This window comes from Myotis yumanensis, unplaced genomic scaffold (assembly GCF_028538775.1).
Source record: "Myotis yumanensis isolate MYYU_CA2020_CCGP unplaced genomic scaffold, mMyoYum1.0.hap1 SCAF_4, whole genome shotgun sequence".
Classification (NCBI taxonomy): domain Eukaryota; kingdom Metazoa; phylum Chordata; class Mammalia; order Chiroptera; family Vespertilionidae; genus Myotis; species Myotis yumanensis.
Window position 1 is genome coordinate 27,631,715 of NW_027223755.1, and position 7,520 is coordinate 27,639,234.

The following is a 7,520-nucleotide window of genomic DNA, read 5'->3' on the forward strand; positions in this document are numbered from 1 at the left end:
ATTTCTAAGCATTGGCACTGTTGACATCTGGGGCCAGACATTTCTTTGTTTGGGAGATATCCTGTGCTTTGTAGGATGTTTAGAAACATCCCTGGGTTCTACCCACTAGATCCCAGGAGTGGCCCCCTCCCCAGTTGTAACTGAAATGTATGCAGATGTTGCTAGTGTCCTATAGATGTCAAAATCACCTCCAGTTAAGAACCATGGACCCCAGAAGACATTGAAACCACTGCTGTGCCTTTAGCACCTGCCTGACAAGTTGGTAAGGTAAGAGATTGGAGTGCTTCCCTTTCTGTAGGATATTACAAATAGCCAAACTTCCCCATATGGTTGAAGGAGAGCAGAATTCTCACCCCAAAATATATCATTTTGGCATGAAGATAACTTTGAGCTACAGCCAATCAAAACCCAGTAGGTTCAGGAAAAGCTCTTTACTCCCCCTCAACTGCCTAAATTTCCATCAGGAAGGGAGCCTGTATTCGGAAGAGAGCTATTATCTCAGACCCTTTTCACCTACGAGACTTATCTGCAACCTTTGTCTTCCAGTATCCTTCACCTTTCTGTGCATAGTCTTCCTCCCCTTTATGTCCCCAGACCCCACTTCTTTGCTTAGATCAGAATGTTATATAAGTCTCAATTACCTGGTTGCCTTTTGGGTCCCATATCTTGGGGGCTCCCATATGTACAAAAGTAGTTTTTCTCTTGTTAATCTGTCTTATGACAACTTGATTATTAGACCAGCTAAAGAAAGTTAGAAGAATGGAACATTTTTTCTCCCCAACATGACACATCAACAGTCCTAAACAAAAGTAATTTCTGACTTTTATGTTCAAAAGAAAATAGATATTATTTACCCATGAAGGAAGATAAACATTTGTCTAATTTTGGCTTTCTTATATTCTTCCTGCCAGGAAATACTAACCTCATTCAATCTTTATAGACACTGTCACAGAATAGGAAGGTTACAATGGTATATTTTAATGCAAATATCAATCTCAGAAAAATAAATTATTCCAATTATATCTCCAAGTGAGTTCTAAGTGGATATAACTGAATGTATGTACATGTTGGCTCATAAAAGTAAAATGTTCAGGAACATCCAACACACATGTTATCAGTGAAAGACAGTATTGAGAGAAACAGACCCAAAATGGAGTCACTTGTGCTAAGCCCCACATCAGCAAACCAAAACTTAATACCTGATCTAACTACAGTTTCAGCCTCTCCCAGAAATGTAATGTTTAACCAGTCAATCTGGAATTTCATGCTCAACACCAGGGAATTAATCGCCTGGTAGACCTCTTTCTTCCCCTAAGGTGATCTTGCCTCAATTTAATCTTTCAACTTCCTTTCCCCTTCTTTCTGACTTTAAAAGCCTTCCACTTTGTACAGCTCTCAGATCTCCTGTCTGTTTGGTAGATGCGATGCTACCTGCTTCATGAATCCTTGAAAAAAGCCAATGAGATTCTCAAATTTGCTCAGGTGAATATCATTTTCTAATAGATTTGGTGGTAACAGTGGAATCTGAAGTGAATTGCTGATAACTTTTGGGGACAATGAGAAACATAGGCTTTGGGTTTTCTATGTCTTTCTTGCCATTTCTGAGAGTTGTGGGTAAGTTCCTTCTGGCTCTGATCTAATTGGCTTCCTAGTCCTAATTCCCTTTTTGTCAGCAAACTCAGTCCAGGCCACAATTCTCTTTTTTGGGGGTCTGCAGGTTCTGTCTTTTCCCCCGTCCCAACTTCTACATTGGGAATTGCTGGAGGTATGTAGTCTGAGGTCATGTCTAAACCCTAACCTTTGTTTCTGTCCCCAGATACCACACTGGTGCAGCTGTATTTCCCCATTTGTTTGTAATCCTTCTGCAATCCCCACTCCTTGGGATCTGCTGGTTCAATCCATTCCCCAGTGCCTAATTTGCAGGTTACTGTTGATATGTTAATAGGCACATGCAATAAAGGCTATTGCCAGCAGGGATCTCAGAAAGCAAAAAGCCACAAAAATTGGTGGGCATCAGGGAAGCATTTAAAAGCTATTAGAGTACCCAGACTCTGTTAGGATAACTTGGTCACAGAATGGGTTAGCTTGACACCAAGTGGCCTGTCAACCTCATGAAAATGAGATAGACTGTAAAATATCACACAATTCACAATCCAGTGGTACTTCTCTTTTAGGTATTATTTTGGCTCTGAAAGACCCAAAGGCTTAGCTAATAATAATAATAATAGGTTCTTTAAAATCCAAAAAGTGAAGCATACCATTTTCTGGCAAACCTGCTTATTTTATGTGTATGAGATTTGGTCCCAGAAGCTATACATATCTATAAAAATTGTTTGTTTGCTAAAAACAAACTTAAATGGCTATTATGGGGAATGTTGCAATTAGAGAAGATTGTTCACCTAAAAAGTGTGCTTGAAGGTAAGAGATCCTGCCCAGCTGATGTGGGTCAATGCTCAACCAGGAGATCAGGGTTCCATTCCAGGTCAGGGTGCATGCCAGGGTTGCGGGTTCAATCCTCAGTAGGGGGCTTGCAGGATGCAGTTCATTGATGATGTTCCTCTCATGTTTCTCTCTATATATTTCTCTCTTTTCCTCTCTAAAAATCAATGGAATATATATATACACACATATATATATTTAATAACAGTTTGGTTTAGGTATCTAAACCAAATAGATACCTATTTTTATTGGTATACAGAAGCTTCCAAAGTGCTTCAAAATTTCAAAATAGCTTCATTAAAACATTGATTGCAAAAGACTAATGAAAATTTAAAGATACAAGATTGTAAACAAAAGTTCAGCAAAACTTTACCCTTACAGATACAACAGTTCCAAGGCCAGAGACTTAAATAACACCTGGGTCTCCACCTGGCATCCTTCTGGGGGTCCATCATTAACCACTGGCCCAGGGGTCGATGTCTCAGTTGTAATCAATTGGGACACTAGAAAAGAGATTTCCCAAAAAGCCTATGCAAATTTTCAACACTGTTTTGAATGCCCACATGTCTACTCCCAAAGGAGGACTCCTGTATGGCCCTCTCTCAGAGTTGACAAAACTTTGAGGAATTTTTTGGTAAACTTCTATATTATTTTCCTTAAACAGCCAGGGGAACTAAAATTATTCAAAACTGTATAGGACATTTTCCATTCTGCTCCCCTAAGGTAAAGTGAAACCATGTTGAGGGTTAGGGGTGGGAACCTTCTGAAGCCTTTGTGAAAAGGTTTGCTAAAACATCCCAAAGGCAAAGAGCTCTAAATCTAGAACATAGAAACCTTTTGATTGCCATCTTAGCTGGAAATCTTCTCCCTGATATAAAAAAGCAAATTGAAGGTAATGTAGTTGGGTGAGTAGATCAACCTATGATGTCACTTAGGCTGCAACCCAATTCCTTGAGGAACTGAGAGCAGCTGTCCTTATCTGACACGTTTTTGCACAACTAGAAATGCGGCTCTAGAGGCCTTTCAAAATCCACCCATGGCCTTAAGAAAACAGTCTTCCTTAGAGGAACTCACTTTATTTCCCTGTGCCTTTGAGATGTAAATGTTAGCTCTTATCTAGTCCATCTCTTTAAAGTACCAACTTCAGGGAGGTAATTCTTATCAGAAAAAAAGAACAAAAGTGGGAAAGGTCATTGGAAACTTAGGTGAAAGAAAAATTATTTGCCTTCTCCACAAATATTAGTAAAAAGCTTTAGCCATCTGAGCAGGTAATTTTAACTTATTCCATCTACAAGAAAAACAATGTAGAGCCAACTTCTGTTATAACTAGTGAGTTTTGTGATATTGTACCTGATTCATGGCAGTAATTTTAAAAACAGAAGCTATAAGTTCTCTGTGTCTTTCTGTATGTTTATGTGCATCTACATATCTGTGCTGTATATGTATGGTATTATTTCTACCTATGGATGATAATGCCAAAATTAATTTGTAAAAGAGCTCTATTTAATTGACTTAAAGAAAATTAAGTGCTTATATAAATTACATTTCACAGAAATATAATCGAAACTAACCCAAATGAATACAAGGCTCACACAATGAAGGAAGTCTTTGGTATCAAACCCAGTTTACACCCTAGATGGTTTGGCTAGTGGATAGAGCATCAGCCTATGGACTGAAGGGTCCCAGGTTCAATTGCGGTCAAGGGCAGGTACCTTGGTTGCCGGTAACCTGGCCCTGGTTGGGGTAAATGCAGGAGGTAACCAATCGATGTGTCTCTCTCACATCTATGTTTCTCTCCATCTTTCCCTCTCCCTTCCATTCTCTAAAAATCAATGAAAAAATATCCTCAGATGAGGATCAACAAAAACAACAAAAGTTTATGTTTGATAGCATAATTAAAACAGGCATGTTTTTAGAGTTATCAGCCTTAAATATAATAATTTTATTCTACCTGGTCTACTAAAGGTCAGATAAGTTCATGTTATCCTTACAAAATTTGTCAGCAAGAAAAATAGCTTGGGATAATGGCTGACTTTGGTTAATGTCTAAACATAGTCATAAATTGCCAATCTATAGAATGCTGGTGCAACAGACAGTTCACAATTGTTTACTTTTTCATTTTTGCTAGAAATTAAGATTTTTAGCGTTCAATTTTTAATATATGTAACTAAAGCCACTAGACATAATAAGGAAAAGATGTCCTTGTGCAAGGAAAATAGGAGATGTGGTTTAGATTTTTTTTAAAAGGTATGAAGGATGGAGATACTATCCACGAACACTTTTGTGAAAACATCAGAGTAAAACCACAACTTTTGGTAAGTGACAAATAAATATAAAATGCACATTATTAAAAATCTGATGAGAATTCATTATAATAAAAAACATATATTTATATACTAGAGGCCTAGTGCATGAAATTCGTGCATGGGTAGGGTCCCTAGGCCTGGCTGGTGATCAGGGCTGGTCAGGTTCCCCGCCTCCCCCCTTCTCCTTCCCTCTCTCCCTCAGCGCCCTTCCCCAGCCACCGCCACTGGTTGCTGCCATGTTCCGTGCTGCCCCCTCGTGGTCAGCGCACGTCATAGTGAGCGATTGAACTCCTGTTCTCCCAATTGAACTCCTGAGGGGACACTTTGCATATTAGCCTTTTATATAGAGAGATATTTATAATAAAAATGTGGACCCTTTCCTACCTGGTTAGTGGCGTATTCATTTGATACAATGTTTCCCAGGGAGAATTTGGTAATAGCTAATGCAGTTTAATTCTACCAACTCGCAGGTAGTGTAATGCTACTGTTAGAAATTTGCCCTAAAATCATGCAAAAAGGCCACCCGGCCACTGCAGCCATCACTGCCACCATGAGGCCGAAACAGAAAAAACAGACTAGGCTGCAGCCGCCACCCCAAATGCCCGAGTGGGAGGAGGCTGAGGACGAAGGTGACGGGCGGCCTGCAGGACCACCCAGCCTTCTGGGCCCTCCCCCCATGGCCAATGGAAAGCCTGGTGACCACAAGTCAACCCTAACTGGAACCCACCCCCATCTCCACCATCAGTAGAATGGATAAATAAGTTGTGTGTGTGCACTCAATGGGATACTACACTGCAATGAAAACAAGCAAACTCCTGCTATAGGCAACCTGGGTGAATCTCACAAACATGATGTTGAGCAAAAGGAGTCAGACACAAAAGAATAGACTCTCTTTGCAGAGGTCTGCCCAGGATCAAGGGGACTGATGATTCCATCACTGCTGAGTCTCCCACCTCCTCCCCAGGGCAGAGGCCCAATTTGGGGAGGCTTAGGCCCCAGGTCTGGCCCACATGGTCATGGCTGGTGGGGGGTCAGTGCTGAGCCTCCTTTTCCTGGGCCAGACCAGGTAGTCCCCACCAGGGAGGCTTTCACAAAGAACAGAGACACCCTCAAAGGCTCAAAAGCTGTTCACGTGTCAAGAATACCTGCCCTCCCCGAGGATGAACCCCAGGTTATGGAAGACAAATCTAACCGCCCAGTCTGCTGACACTTTGCTAAAAAAGGCCTCTGTCGATATGAGGACCTCTGTGCCTTCTATGACCCACATATCAATGGACCTCCTCTGTGAGACTGTGCCTTCCCAGTTGAGCTGGAGGGAGCCCTTGTGACTACAGTGAAGCTGTTCCACCGCCCTCAGTCAGTAACACCTTCCCCCGTCCATCACTTCCCCTATTTGGGGTTCAGAGTTGTGTTTCACCACTGGGGTGAAGTGTGCACTCTTTCTGCTGATCCAGCCTCCAGAGACTCGCCTTTAGGACGCCATCTTTGCTCCCTCAACTGCCTCCTGGGTCCTCTTCCCCCTGGCCACTGACTGCTGAGCAGGAGACGTATTTGGTGTTGCTTCTTGTGCATCTGTCCACCCAGCCCCCAATACTGCCCTTGATTCCTGAGCCTGGAGCAGTCTCCTACCGCTCCCTTCTTTTGGCTGCTTGTTTCAAGTTCTCTCATGTGCTAACCCCTGTCCCCCCACCCCCCACACCATGTTGGCAGCTGCTCTGTGGAACCTCCAGGTTGTCTGACCTGGGGTCAAGTTTGGATGACTGGGACAGAGTCCCTTCCTGAAAAGCCATTCCCTGCTCTTAGATTCCATAGTTTCACCGTTAGTAGCATGGTCCCCACTGCTGTGGCCTGTGATCGCTGTGCTTGGTAAACATGTATCCCCTTGAAGCCTTTCTCGGCGTCTGTGGCATTTCTGTAGCTTTCCCACACTAGAGTATTTCTGTAAAATGAGTGAGGCTCTTGGTGCCCTCTAGGCTCTCTCCACTCCCAACACGGGAGCACTGGGAACTTCCTGCGAGTCACCCCCATTCTTCTGCTGTCGCTTTTTCTGGGTTTGACATGGGCCCATGAGATGTGCTCTAAAGCCTCTGGTGGGCCTACCCTATTTCCTCTATAGCCCGTTTTCCTTAGACTATGTCACTGGGAGGCCACAGGCCTTCCATTTGAATTCTGTGAATCGCCATGTGGGCAGTCTTGCCGCCCTCTCCCAACCTCTGTCACTGTGTTACTGCCACTGGTTGTTTTCTGTGAAAACAGTAATGAGCAGACTCAGTCTTGAACTGGCCCTGAGGACATGGGTCAGGAATTGTATGGGCAAGAGGGAGGAGAATGAGAGCCATTGGAGAACTGAAAATGATTTTTTTTTCTTTTTAACATTTTTTTATATTAATAATAAATGCAGTGGAAACAAACAAACAAAAAATCATGCAAATAAAAAATAAAAACATTTTATTTTTAAAAAATCTTTATTGTTGAGAGTAATACAGATGTTCCCATTATCCCTCCATTACCCCCCTCCACCTGGTTCTCACCCCACCCCAGGCCTTCACCACCCTATTGTTTGTGTCCATATGTAATCCATATATTCATATGTTCTTTGGTTAATCTCTTCCCCACCCCCCACCTTACCTCTGAGATTTGTCAGTCTGTTCCATGTTTCCGTGCCTCTGGTTTTATTTTCTCATCAATTAATTTTATTCATTAGATTCTTTGTTCTTTTATTTTGATTTTTAGATTCAATTGTTGATACATATGAATTGTTCATATTTTTTAGTT

The 7,520-nt window shown here is 42.0% G+C and overlaps 1 pseudogene; it reads left to right on the forward strand.

Annotated features, from left to right (window-relative positions):
* Positions 1 to 5,295: 5,295 nt before the first annotated feature.
* LOC139008434 (proline-rich protein 3-like) lies at positions 5,296 to 6,033 on the forward strand (annotated as a pseudogene).
* The last annotated feature ends 1,487 nt before the right edge of the window (positions 6,034 to 7,520 follow it).